This window comes from Peromyscus maniculatus, chromosome 3, assembly GCF_049852395.1.
Source record: "Peromyscus maniculatus bairdii isolate BWxNUB_F1_BW_parent chromosome 3, HU_Pman_BW_mat_3.1, whole genome shotgun sequence".
Lineage (NCBI taxonomy): Eukaryota > Metazoa > Chordata > Mammalia > Rodentia > Cricetidae > Peromyscus > Peromyscus maniculatus.
The window spans coordinates 124,913,156-124,927,754 of record NC_134854.1 but is presented as its reverse complement, the minus strand read 5'-3'; the positions used below and the strand labels follow the sequence as shown (position 1 = coordinate 124,927,754).

At 38.9% G+C, this 14,599-nt stretch overlaps 1 protein-coding gene and 1 non-coding gene across 2 annotated transcripts in view; both read left to right on the top strand.

Annotated features, from left to right (window-relative positions):
• The window catches only part of Cntn3 (contactin 3), a 380,871-nt gene that overhangs the window by 47,526 nt on the left and 318,746 nt on the right, over positions 1–14,599 (top strand). The gene's annotated exons all lie outside the window — the stretch shown is intronic.
• Positions 5,166–5,238, top strand: Trnak-cuu (transfer RNA lysine (anticodon CUU)). The gene has a single exon. It is a non-coding gene; the product is annotated as a tRNA-Lys (tRNA).

Genomic DNA, 14,599 nt, shown 5'->3' with positions numbered 1-14,599 from the left:
CCTCAGAAGATGCCTTTTGATAAAGCCATAACCACACTTGTTTTGGCAGGAATTGGTAGTCCTTTGTTTCGTGTTCTGTCTGTCCATTTTTTCTGTTGATTTGAGGATACTTTGTTGTCCAGTGGCTAACTTTTGCCACAATGAAAATTAACTCCATATGCAGTTTCTTCAATGCCCATATTTTCTCTGAAGTAGATTGGTACTGCCAGGAGCCGACATGTCTCAAAAAAGAAAAATTTCTAAGTTATTAAAACATTTTAAATGCCATATTCTGTAGATCTCTGAAGGGTTTGAAGATGACCTGTCTAAAATACATCTGCTCAATTTTTAAAACATATCTAATATGACTACAATTTCTATTGTAATGTCTAACTACTAACTTTCATTTCTTTATATCCTAATAGTTGGTAATAATGTAAAGTATTTAAAACTAGTAATTGTCTTTTTCTTTTCTTTCATTTTTTTTTAAACAAGAACCTTAAATCTAATCTCCTTTGCTTAGCCTTTTTCCTAACCCTTGACAACTTGTAACCTACCCCCCTAAATAATGAAAATTATCCCAGACCCAAAACCCATTAAAAGAACCAAAAAACCACCCGCCCCACACCACTTCTTTGGCAATGTGGGTGTCATATTCTTAAAATTGCTTCCTGCTGGGTATGGGCGAAGTTATCTTTATCCTGAAAGAAAATTTTTTAGGTTAATTGTCAAATTCTAGGAAAGATAACTATATCCTTCATTATTATCCAGTCTATGTATAAAGCCAAAGTTCAGGGTTTATCTCAAGTCCTTATTCAAGTAGTCTTTGAGACTGGATCATCTCAGCTAGTCATCTCAAAATTGCTCTGAGCACCTTGTAGTTCAAAGCTGGTCTATAGATGATGTTTGTCAGTTCAGTGATATTATTATTGTCCACGTGGAATTGTTGTTGTTGTGTTTGTTGTTGTGGGGCCCCATCTTCTTTCCGGAGACTTCAGTTGATGTTAGGCCTGGCCGTGATTTCCTGCAGAAAACTGATAAGAGACTCGAACACAAAGACATATATATGCAGCTAACTGAAGCCTTTTTTCTAGAATTAGTTAGTACTCTATATGACCATTCATATCTTAACAAAGTTTAAAATGTATATATATATTAATCTTGTAAATTTTGATATAAAATTTATACTTTAAGAAAAGTTTAAAGAATCAGAATAGAATCAAAGAGTTGAGATTAGTAATAGAATAGTCCCTTAATTAATTTGGCTTTTGTCCTGTCCCACAGCAGAAAATGGCTCTTTTATTCTGGCATGATACAGGGAGTTTGTATTTTCATTTTAACAACATGCTTGAGTTTAAAGAAGGAGAGAGCCATTCTCCAACTCCAAAGTCAGCTTTAAATTTTAATTGAACTGGGACTATTAGAAAACCAATAGTGTTAAATCTTTAGAGAAAAGCAGAAACAAACATTTAAGAAGACATAAAATTTTTTAGATAATATATACCCATATGCCATATACTCCCATATACTCTGTTTCCTGGGATAGATGATTTGTCCCTTTTCTTCAGTTGTCTCATTTGTCTTGTGTCCTTCAGATTCCTTAACCTTCATTCTCCTAAAAGACAAAAACAAAAACCTTCCCCCAAGACTAATTTTGGGGATGTTCCTTTTTGGCAAGTTATTATCTGATTAAATGAAAAGACATGTGTTACAGGTACAAGTTAGTTTAAATTGGATGTTCATGCTGGTTGATGAACTATCACCTCCTCTAATTAAGAGGTTTTTCTTGTTCAAATCGAACCTTTATCAATTTTGATGGTATCCACAGCTTATCTTCTCCTGTAGAAACAAAAGCAAAACCTCGTCCCCAACGTAATACATACCCTGGTTTCCATTCTGAGGTCAGCACATCCTTAAAGTATATAGGCTGATTTAATTCTGTAGTTTTTTCTATTACCCAATGTCTCTCTGCAGCTGTTGTTCCTTTCTCATTGGCATTCAGAAAATTCAAAGTTAATAGAGCATTATGCAGTCTATTTCTGGGGGTTTTTGTTACTCCTTTCTGTTTATTTAGCATATCCTTTAGAGTTCTGTTTGACCTTTCTATAACTGCTTGACCTGTAGGATTATGTGGTATGCCTGTAATATGCTTTATATTGTAATAAGCAAAAAACTGTTTCATTTTAACAGAGACATATGATGGAGCATTGTCAGTTTTAATTTGTGCAGGTATACCCATGATGGCCATAACTTCTAGCAAATGAGTGATTACAGAATCAGCTTTTTTAGAACTCAGAGCAGTTGCCCATTGAAATCCTGAATAAGTATCGATAGTGTGGTGTACATATTTCAGTTTTCCAAATTCTGCAAAGTGAAACACGTCCATCTGCCAGATTTCATTCCTCTGAGTACCCTTTGGGTTACATCCTGCTGGTAATGGTGTTTGATTATAGAAGGAACAAGTAGGACATTTCTTTACTATTTCTTTGGCTTGTTGCCAGGTTATGGGAAAATCTTTTTTTAAACCTTTACTATTGACATGATGTTTTTTATGAAATTCTGAGGCCTCCAGCACATTTCCTATCAATAATTTATCAATCTCATCATTGCCTTGTGCTAGAGGGCCTGGCAGACCAGTATGAGATCGGATGTGAGTTATATATAAAGGATGACTCCTTTTCCTGATTGTATCTTGTAATTGAATAAATAGTGAAGTTAATTCTGAAGCATCAGGGATAAATTCTGCAGTCTCAATATGTAATACCACTCTTTCAGCATACTGAGAGTCAGTTACTATGTTGAGAGGTTCTGAAAAATCCATTAATACCAACAGAATAGCATACAATTCTGATTTTTGCACTGAATTATAAGGACTTTGTACCACTTTACTTAAATTTTCTGATTTGTAACCTGCCTTTCCTTGTTTGTTGGCATCTGTATAAAATGTACGAACTCCAGATATGGGTTTTTGCCGTACAATTCGAGGCAAGATCCAATCAGCTCTCTTTATAAAATCAATTCTGTTGCTTTTGGGATATTTGCTGTTAATTTCTCCCAAAAAATTACTGCAAGCTCTTTGCCAAGGTTCACTTTCTGTCCATAATTTTTCAATGTCCTCCTTAGTTAAAGGTACGACAATTTCTGCTGGGTCTATTCCTGCTAATTGACGAAGTCTCAATTTTCCTTTCCATATCAAGTCAGAGATTTTTTCCCCATAAGTTTTTAATTTTTTATTTGGTTTATTTGGTAAAAATATCCATTCCAATATAATATCTTCCCTCTGCATTAATATTCCAGTAGGGGAATGCCTAGAAGGTAAAATAACCAAAATGCAATCCAGCTTTGGATCAATACGATCCACGTGCCCTTCATGTACTTTCTTTTCTACCAAGGCCAATTCTTTCTCAGCTTCAGGTGATAATTCTCTTGGACTATTTAAGTCCTTGTCACCTTCTAAGGTTTTGAACAAATTAGTCAGTTCATCATTTTTTACCCCAACAATAGTTCGTAGATGAGAAATATCTCCAAATAATCTTTGAAAGTCATTAAGAGTCTGTAGTCTATCTCTCCTAATTTGCACCTTTTGGGGTCTAATTTTTTGTAGCTCTATTTTATATCCTAAATAATTAATAGAATCTCCTCTTTGTATTTTTTCAGGAGCAATTTGTAATCCCCAGCAAGGCAAAATTTTCTTTACTTCTTCAAACATTCTTTCTAAAGTATCTGCATTTGAGTCAGCTAGTAAAATATCATCCATATAATGATAAATTATAGATTTAGGAAATTTTTTACGTATCACTTCCAATGGCTGTTGTACAAAATATTGGCACAGAGTTGGGCTATTTAACATTCCCTGTGGGAGGACCCTCCATTGAAATCTTTTAACCGGTTGAGAATTATTATAAGTAGGCACTGTGAAAGCAAATCTTTCTTTGTCTTTTTCTTGTAAGGGTATTGAAAAGAAACAGTCTTTTAAATCAATAACTATGAGAGGCCATCCTTTTGGTAACAGAGTAGGCAAAGGAATTCCAGATTGTAGAGAGCCCATTGGCTGAATTACTTTGTTAATTGCTCTAAGGTCTGTTACCATTCTCCATTTACCAGATTTCTTTTTAATAACAAATACAGGAGAATTCCAAGGGCTGGTTGACTGTTCAATATGCTGAGCATTTAACTGTTCTTCTACCAGCTCTTCTAAAGCCTGGAGTTTCTCTGTTGTTAAAGGCCATTGCTGAACCCATACAGGCTTGTCTGTTAACCATTTTAAAGGTAGAGCTGTTGGTATTTTTGGAGGATTATCAGTTGTTGTGCCCTGTTCCTGTATAATATGGATGGCTGGTGACCACTCAAAATAATGCCTTCTAATATTTCTCTCAGAAACATGTGCTAGTTTATGATTTGTTTCTGAGATTGGAGGGATTTTAATCTGAGTATTCCATTGTTGCAACAAGTCTCGACCCCACAGGTTCATAGCTATGTTAGCGACATATGGTTTTAATTTTCCTCTCTGTCCTTCTGGACCTATACATTCCAGCCATCTTGCACTCTGTTTCACTCCAGATAATGTCCCAATTCCTAACAGTTGAACGTTTACCTCTTGAAGAGGCCAAGCTGGATGCCAAAATTCTGGTGCAATTATGGTAACATCCGCACCTGTGTCTACCAGACCAGACAACAAAACACCATTTATTTTTATCGTTAATTTTGGTCTCTGTTCATTAATAGAAGTTTGCCAAAAAATTTTCTTTATGTTTTCTCCTGAATTTTCTATTCTCTCTGTTTCATCATCCTGACCAGCATGATTTATTCCAATAGTCATTTGGTTATTTAATCGCTCTCCAGAGCAGGGATTTCCTCTACAGCTGCAGGAAAGGTTTGAACTGGTTTTGCTATGGGGGCCTGCATGAGGCCCCTCCGGGAGTTTCCCGAAAACTGAGGCAAAGGATTACCCTGTCTGTCCTTTGTTGATCTACATTCGTTGGTCCAGTGTTTTCCCTTACCACACCTTCTGCATACTCCAGAAGGAAGGGGCCTTCTGTTGCCATTGTTCCTTGAAGAAACATTGCTTCTAGGAATGACCTGTTTACAGTCCCTTTTAAAATGTCCTTGCTGTCCACACCCAAAACATCTAACACTCCTCAAACCTTTTGAAATTACTTCTCCTACCCACGTATCATGCTCATCAAGCCCGGCTAGCTCAGTCGGTAGAGCATGAGACTCTTAATCTCAGGGTCGTGGGTTCGAGCCCCACGTTGGGCGCCAGATGTAGATGTAACCAATCGTATTATTAAAATAAGAAACACAGAGCCAAGGTAAAAGAGAAAAGCCGAGAGGTCAGAGCTCAGAGATAAAATCTTACCTCCTGCAGTGCTCCTAGCTTCCCCGAGAGAGGGAGGTACTTCCTGTGTCCCTGTTTAAATAATCTTTCTGTTCTGCCTTCTCATTGGTTGTAAACCCAACCACATGACTGCCTCATCACTGCCTGTAAGTACCGCCCTCCAGGTCTTAAAGGCGTATGTCTCCAATACTGGCTGTATCCCTGAACACACAGAAATCTACCTAGCTCTTCTAACCACCACGCTCTTACTATGTCTCTAATAGCTCTGACCCCAGGGCAACTTTATTTATTAACATAAAATTAAAATAACATTTCAGTACAAATAAAATATCACCACAATGCCATTTTAAGAAATGTTACATTTATTTATGCTGTGGAACATTTGTTTAATAATGCAAAGATGTGTTGCATTCTTTTATGTTGCATTTGTTTAACTCTGTGAAGTTGTTTGTCTAAAACACCTGATGGTCTAATAAAGAGCTGAGTGGCCAATAGCAAGGTAGGATTGGCAGGCAGAGAGAATATAGGAGAAATCTGGGAGGAAAAGATCAAGGAGCAAGAACAAGGAGAGGGGAGTGTAAGGGGCCAGCCACACAGCCACACAGCCAGCCATGGAGTAAGAGTGATAGTAAGATATACAGATGTAAGAGAAAAGTAAAAAAAAAAAAAAAAAGAGGAAAAAGGTAGATAGGATAATTTAAGAAAAGCTGGCTAGAAACAAGCAAAGCTAAGGCCAGGCATTTATAATTAAGAATAAGCCTCTATGTGTGACTTATTTGAGAGCTGTGTGTTGGGCCCCCCATAAGAGCAAGAACAACCAACAACAGAGTTTTCTTTCCATTATTATTATGATCTCAAGAAAAAAAATTGACCTCTACAAGTATAATCCCTGTAGAAGCTAAACAGGAAATGTATTCAAGATCAAATGAACTGATTTCTCTTATTATAATTTTTTTTTGTCTTCAGTTACCAATTTGAAATTTCTAAGTAAAACTAGGAACCTAAATCCAAAAACTTGTCTAATGTATTCTAAGCAATGCTTCAGAGAACTCATGATTCTTCAGCAGTTCCTGAGAATAAGACCTCAGAAATTGAGGCCAAGGCTTTGATGTCCTTTGCTTTTATGAGCCAAAGAGGTAATATAATACATAGGATTATCACGTAGACTCGACCTCAATATGACATAAAATTAGCCAGAATTTTTTTCTCTAGAGCTGTCTAACATCCAATATCAGAGTGTTCAAAGCATGGGGGGTGTTGATAGGGAGGATGTTGATTTCAGTTTTTACTACAAGATTTTCTACATGAACAAAACTCTGATACTGAGAGATTAACTGTATTTACTTACTAAAGCTGATACCTGAAACTACACCTCTGCATATTGAACTACCTAGACCAGGAAAGGACATAGTGGGGCTATTGGTTTTGTGCAGGATGCTCAGGTGTTGAGCATCTGTGCTTTCTGGTGTACATATTAACAGGGTTGGCACTCCATCTTGTGATGTTGCTATCTTCCATAGCAAAAGTAAGGCTGTTCTGGTAAGTCTTATCTGGACTCAGTGTGCCCTGTTAAAGGCAGAGCATGTCCTCTCTCCACTATCTTCCAGAGGGACAGGCTAGGAAAATGAACTTTCTTTGGCCCATATGAAAGCAAATACTTATTTTGTTAATTGCCTCTGGGGGCCTCAGAGGAAGATTTGCAGGTATCACTGAGAAGCGACATGTCATGTCAGCTGCGCTGACAGCTGCTAAGCTAAAGATGAGCCCTTTCCTTCCGCCAGGAGATAGGAATGTTTCCATACACCTGAGACAACTTGTCTGAGGATCCCCAAGCCTCAGGTGAGCAAGCTCTGGAACTTCGATCCTGAGCAAAAGTTCTAACTAAAAACTGCAAAGACCCCTGACCCATGGTGATATGAGATGGTAAGTAAGTGTGTGTTGTTTTAAACCACCAAGCCTATGGTCATATGTAATGCAGCAATCAAAATCTCACCGAAGATAGCTTTTTCTTTTCTCTTGAATTACATCTTTATTTTCACTTTCTCTCTGGATATAGTGTTTCTCCTCTCATTGAAGAGTTCTACTTCATGTGTCAGAGATGTTGAGACATCTTCTATTTTAAAATATATTTTTAATTTATGTATACTTATATGTACTTATTTGTCAGTATAGGCACCATGTGTATGCAGGTCCCCGTGGAGGCTGTAAAGAGTGGATTAAAACCTTTGGAGCTGATGTTAAAATGGGTGGGGAGCTTCTCAGTGTAGGTGCTGGGAACTGAATCAGCTTTTTCAGCACAAGCTGAGGTGCTCTTAACCACTGAGTCATCTTCAGTCCTTGCTGCCTCTTTTTAAGGAGTCAGCAAATCCATCTGTCTCCTTCCTAGGCATTTTCCTTGTCCTTCTGTCCTGTGCTTGAGGCTGCTGTTGATGCTCACAAAGCTTCTATTTGGGAACAAGCAGAGATCAGTATTTTTATCTTAGACTTCTGAGCTGTGTGACTCTCTGACATGTTCCCCGGGGGCTCAAACATCACTGAATCACTTATTGATAAATCCTGCAGTGAATCATCATGTCACCATTTGGGAGCTTTCTGTGGTCAGACGAAACAACTTCAGGGCTTATCTTTCTACATAGTAGCTTCTCTAGCTTGTAATGTTACCTAGGCCCAGTATGGTTCTCTGCAGCATTGCTAAAATGCCATTAAAAGCATCCAACAGTCTTTTCATGCTCATCAAACCTAAATGAGCTAGAAAAATAGTTATAATAAACTTCTAGCAGCAATTTTTTTCCCAGGGTTAGCCAACTCTCCTTAGTTAACAGCTGCAACCCATTCTGAAGAATGAAGCTGCCTACCTTCCCTTTCTGGACAGCATCTAGTATTTCCTTCTACCACCATCAAGATCAAGGTGCCCATGCTTTTATGGTGGCCTAGGTCATTTTACTCAGTCATTGGGGATGGGGTATGCTAAGTTCCAGGCTTTATCTGGCTTAGGGAGTAGATGGGGACATTTTGATAGTGACAATTTGAGGAAAAATTCTAGAGAACAATGGTAAGGTAACAGAAAACATTACTGGAGCAAGGAAGAGGCCATGCAACAGGTCGGAACCTCACAGCGTCTTGATGGATGCTCAACTCTGGGTCCCCTGTTTTATTTCAGTTTGTGTTAAGGAGGCTGGACTCCATTGAGAAATTCAAACCAAAATGGTGTGATTCCCAGAGTTTTCAGTTCTATGCTTGTAAAGGCGGTGCACTCCAATAAGACAATGGCATATCCTTTAAAGGAGGGCATTAGTGGAGCATGGAGAAACTGCAAGCCAGGCACCAGGAACTTGTAGAAGAAAGGTTCAGATGAATTTATTTGGGGTGCCCAGATTTAACTCTCAGGTCTTATTCCCAGTAACCACATTTTCTACCACTTATCTATACTCTCAGTCAGAGGAATCACAACATATCAAAATGGTATCCCTACATTATCCAAGTTCAAGATTCATTATGCATCCTGAGACTTACATCTTCTTTTCCAGGGCACCACTGATTAATTTGCCTCATTTCGGATGTATGCACAAATGCTCATTTTCCCTTATCTGCACACTAAAGCCCAGGACCCAAGGTGTCCTTAGAGCACCATATGTTTCACCATCTTGGATGCTTTGGCATATATGTCACAATACACCAAGACATTGTATAAAAGTTAAGGTGCAACAGTGGCATGTATACCATGGTAGAAACCAACAGTTCTCTAAGGGGACTTAAGACTTACTTAACAGCAGGGAAATCATGCCTGATACTGGGAAGCTAGCCAACACTTCAGAGCTCATGAAATCGTGGATCTGGGAGAACAATCTCAAACCACCACTTTACTAAACTAGCATAATATCTAACTCCATTCTAAATATTTGTCATTATACCCAGAGGTAAGCATAATGATAATGCCTCATTCAGGAAACTTCCCTTTGCAAGAGACATATATCATTACAGAAAGCTACAACCAATAAAAATGTGGAGTTGTGGATCCCAGTCCCAGTGAATAAATCTATGCATCCGAGGCTGAGGGAACACTGTGGAAGAGAGGTTTGAAAGATTCTAAAAGCCAGAGGATCAGAGAGTTTGCTGAGTCTATGCATTCTAGTAATTGTTGTGGGATATTTGTATACTGTGTGAAGGTGTATTGCTGGGATTGGTGTAATAAAACACTGAACGGCCAATAGCTAGGCAGGAGGTATGGGTATGGGGGAGAGAGAGAGAGAGAGAGAGAGAGAGAGAGAGAGAGAGAGAGAGAGAGAGAGAGAGAGAGAGAGAGAAAGAAAGTAGATGAATCTAGGCTCCAAAGAGATACCAGGAGACAAGAAAGAAACTGGATGGACAGTGTGTTGCAGAATGTAGATGAATAGAAGAATCTAGGCTCCAAAGAGATACCAGGAGACAAGAAAGAAGCTGAGAAGCTGGTTGGACAGTGTGTTGCAGAATGTAGATGAATAGAAGAATCTAGGCTCCAAAGAGATACCAGGAGACAAGAAAGAAGCAGGATGGACATTGTGTTGCAGAATGTAGATGAATAGAAATGGGTTAATTTAAGTTATGTCGACTACAAATAATGTCTGAAGGTATACCCAGAAAGTTTCACTAACACGATAGCCTAAACACAGGCTCACCCTGGACAACAACAGTAGACATGCCAAAGTGCCTGGGGGAGAAGATCAGAAGGCCCCAACCCTACACAAAGAATTACAGGCAACTAAGGAAAGCTGAGAGTGGAAGAAACAGTGTTTCCCAGGAAAAGTGCACCAGTTGGTCGCTCAATACCAAGTGGTCAACCCAGAAAACTTATGAATAAACAACATTACACAGAATGAGAATATATAAATGTATGTATACATACATATATATATATATATATGTGTGTGTGTGTGTGTGTGTGTGTGTGTGTGTGTGTGTGTAGACGAATTGCTAAATGGTCTTATTAAGTACAAAACACAGATACAGGGGTGAAAACCTGAGAGATCAGGGAAATGGGGAAAGCCACAGCTAACCTCACCTCACAAACTCCACAGCTTCCAAAGAGGAGCTACTTCCTGTCTACCCATGCCTATATGCCTTGCTGTTCTGCCATCTGATTTGCTATCTCTGTTCAACTACATCACTTCCTCTTTCTGCCCAGCTCTATCACTGCCTGTCTGTCTTTACAGACCTCCATAGCTAACTAGTGTTGGAATTTAAGGCATGTGCCACCATGCCTGGCTCTGTTCCCAGTGTGGCATTGAACTCACAGAACTTTAGACAGATCCCTGCCTGCCAAGTGATAGGATTAAAGGTGTGTGCTACCATTGCCTGACTTCTATATAATGGCTGGTTTTTCCCTCTGATCCTCAGGTAAATTTTATTGGGAGACACAGTATATTGAGGAACACAATACATTACCACACATATATGGTACTGTAGCTGGAGTTTTCCTGTGTCCCACCTGGCCCATGGTCAGGACAAATCTCTCTCACCCAATAGTCCTGCAGCTGATTGGACCCAAGTAAGCACACAGAGGCTTATATTGATTAAACTAATGGCTCAGGCTTCTTGCTAGCTAGATCTTACATCTTAAATCAACCCATTTTTATAAATCTATACTTTGCCACGTGGCTCATTGCTTACTGGTATCTTTACATCATGCTTCTCATGGCGGCAGCATCTGGTAGCATTTCCTGACCCAGCCTTCCTGTTCTCAGAATTCTCTTCTCCTTTGTCCTGCCTATCCTTCCTGCCTGGCTACTGGCCAATCAGCACTTTATTTATTAACCAATCAGAGTAACACATTCACAGCATGCAGAGCGATATCCACAACATTCTACAAAATATGATATAATTGTGTGTGTGTGTGTGTGTGTGTGTGTGTGTGTGTGTGTGTGTGTGAAAATGTGAAAAGAAGCAAAGAGGGGGCTATTGGAGCCATCACCGTTCTACTGGCAGAATAGATTCTTTTTACTTGTGGGCACATGAAGGCCAAATAAAGACCCGAGCTTGAATGCATTCTCATTTGGTTTTACTAAGTGGCTAGAAATTTCTACTAAAATGCTACGTATATTTTTGAAAAAGTTAGAGATGGAATAAGAGTTTCTGTATTGGACTACATAAATCTGCCTTTTAGAAAATATGAGAATTTGGGTGAAGAAGTAACTGAGTCAGTAGAGTACTTGTCTAACATCTGTGAAATCCTGGATTTGATTCTCAGAACCACATAAAACTGGTCATAATCTGAGTACAAGACAGGGATATCAGGAGTTCAAGGCAATCTTCAGCAACTTAAGACATATGAGAAAGACTTGGAATATATGTGATTCTTTATAAAAATAATTGATGTTGACTTTTGAAATAGACATTCCCTTATGCTTTGAGTTAGAAACTATGGAGAGTACACTTAAAATTTGGGAGCATGTTTAGTAAATCCTAGTTTGCCGAGAATTGCTGAGGGATCTTAGAATGATTAGATACTGTTAAAAATCTTGCTAACACAGATTTTTCTATATTTAGTGTCTATAGATTACTAGGTTTTCTTTACAGAGTGGGAATGCTATAAATTATAACCATCAGAGTGTTGAACTCAGCTATTGTTCCCTATTTTGTACTCCTGTTGTTTTTGTTAAACTGTCTGTCTGTGCTTTTCTGAACATATTAAATATTTGTACTCAGAAGCATCATTAGGGAATCATTGGGAAAAGTGGCCACATAAAAAAGACTCTCCACTTTATCTTCCTAAGATTTGAAATGGACCCTTCTCTTGGATGATATGTAGGTGCCTTCTACATCCTAAGAACTAAGCAGTCTTCTTGCAGATTTGGCCATCACTGTTGTACTTATGGTGCTATATATCACACAGTAGAACCTCAGAACATGCTGAATTGATTGCAACTATTTGACAAACATCTCACAAAGACTCAGAAGCCACTTAAGTATTTCATTCTTAAAGATTCCCTAACTTTGTGCCATAAGCTTCACAGGCAGTCTTGAGTGACTTTATGTACTTGTCCCAGCATAGTTCATATTCTTCAACAGAGCTGTAAAGTATCCAAGGAAGATAGGTTCCTCACAAGTGGAGAATGCCACCTCATGATGTGGAAGAACATTCTTCTCTTAAAAAAAAAAAAAAAAGAACGAAAGAAAGAAAATGAGGATGCTGCCTGTCCAAATAGAATGGCAAAAGTCCACTCTATCTGTAATAGCGTTAGGGTAGCTGCAAATTGGATTCCATTATTACTCCATAATAACACAGTGAAAATTGGCACTTGTGGATGTCACCTTTCCAGTAGGCATATGTCTGTTTTAGTTCTCACAATCTGAACAGTGAATATGAACTCCCCCCCCCCCCCACCAATGAGTTTCAAATGAAAAAGGCAGCCTGAAGATGAGAGATGAGAAAGCAGAAACATCTGTGGTTTGGCAAGCAAAAGAAACATTGAGAGTATTTGGGGTGACTTGTGGATTGTATAGAAACAAATAGAGTGCGCCCAGCAGCTGCAGTGGGTATGCTGTTTAAAGCCATTCCCCCAGAACAGGAACCGTGGGACAATCCGTTACTGAGTTGCATGATGCATTGGAATGTTGAGCTAATCAGGCAATCTAATTGAGTGAACATCTGCTGCTGCTTTATCATTATTCTCAAATGGGCATTATCTCTTTGCATGCCAGGGATGGCTAAGTATCTCTCAGCCTTTCTAATAGAAGCTGACTCTGGGGTTTATGTTTCAACTGCTTTCAATTGCCCTGAAATTCAGGTGACCCAATTTAAGGTCAAATACAGCATGGTTTTTCTTTTGATAGAACTGTTTTGAAGGAAAGGATTAGAAAATTTGATGTCTAGGTGGAGTGGTGAGGTATGAGGGTCTTTCATTGATTGGGGAAAGGGTACTTTTGAGTTGTGCTTCTGTCAAGAAGGCAGAGTTACATGTTGAGCTGTGGTAACAGACAGCAAACTGTGGAAGAAGACTCGGAAGCCCAGTTTCCATGATTATAAAGGCCCTCACACAAGTGCAGGCGATGCAGCACAAGCATGTGCTTTCCTCCTTAGTCCCTCCTTCTCTTGCTTAGGTGTTTTACCTGGATGCAATCCATGCCTATGCCTGAGTCCTTTAATTATTTTCAACCATCGTGGTCTGTTGCCATAGCATGCTGTTGCCATAGCATCCAGCAGAAAAAGAAAAAAAAAACAATAATGTTTGTGCTGTTTTAACTCTAATTAAAACTCAGTGGGCCACACACAAATATGTGAAAATAGGAGGGGGGACTTGTTGATAAGGGATCTTGTGGGAGAGGGAGGGAAATGCAAGAAGGAAATGGAGGTGAACACAACTAAAGTTCATTATATGAACGTATGAAACTGTCACTAAGAATTTAAAAAGGAATACAACAACTCTAAATGAAAAATGTGGGAGTAAAGTGTTTTCAGTCATAATGAAAACACCATCACTGCAACACATACAGCTTTTTAAGTGACTGCACCACACTTTACATGCATTTATTTTTGCAGCTAATACTAGGATTGACACCTGCAAATATGAGCATGTTTTGCTTGTTGTCAATCACTTCTATTAGGAATAAGAATTTAAAAAAAAATGATGGAGCTACTACAACTATAGAGTGAGTTCCAAGCAGGTGCTGGGCCTTAGATGAATTATTACTGTCTCAGATGAACCAGGTTTGAGAGGAAAAGCTCACTTCCTGTCATAGCTTTTGTAACATTTTTTTTCTGAAGATTGTGCTGGTCTGGATTGTGAGTGCTCATTCTGGATCATCTTACCCCTGCCCCAAATATGTGATTATTACAACTGAAAATAAAATCTTACAAAAATGTAACTGTATGTTGTTTTGGGTGTATAAGAAGATATTTCCTCATGAAAAGGGGCTACAATCATCTATGCCTTTGCCAGTAGCTGCTAAACTCTAACGCTCTTAAAGTTTTATAGAAAGTAGTCAGGATGGAATAGTGGGACCATATCTCATGAAGTTTCCATTTGGCATGGAGTGGTAATTGAACAAAGGACAATATAGCAAGGTTTTGATAAGAAGTTGAGGAGAAGCAGGACTCTTCTATAAGGGAAGGATTTATGGAGCAGACACCAGGAGGATTGAGTGGAAAATCAAGCTCCCAGAGTGTGAGAGAAGAAGGGTTGGGGAGCTACCTCTAGCCAGTGCAGATGTGCTTAGGAGGGTATAAAATGGACTCACCTACAGCATGCAACTGTGGCTAGAATAGAGTAAAGACATCTGGAGGAGTAGGATGGCCCAAGGGAGAGG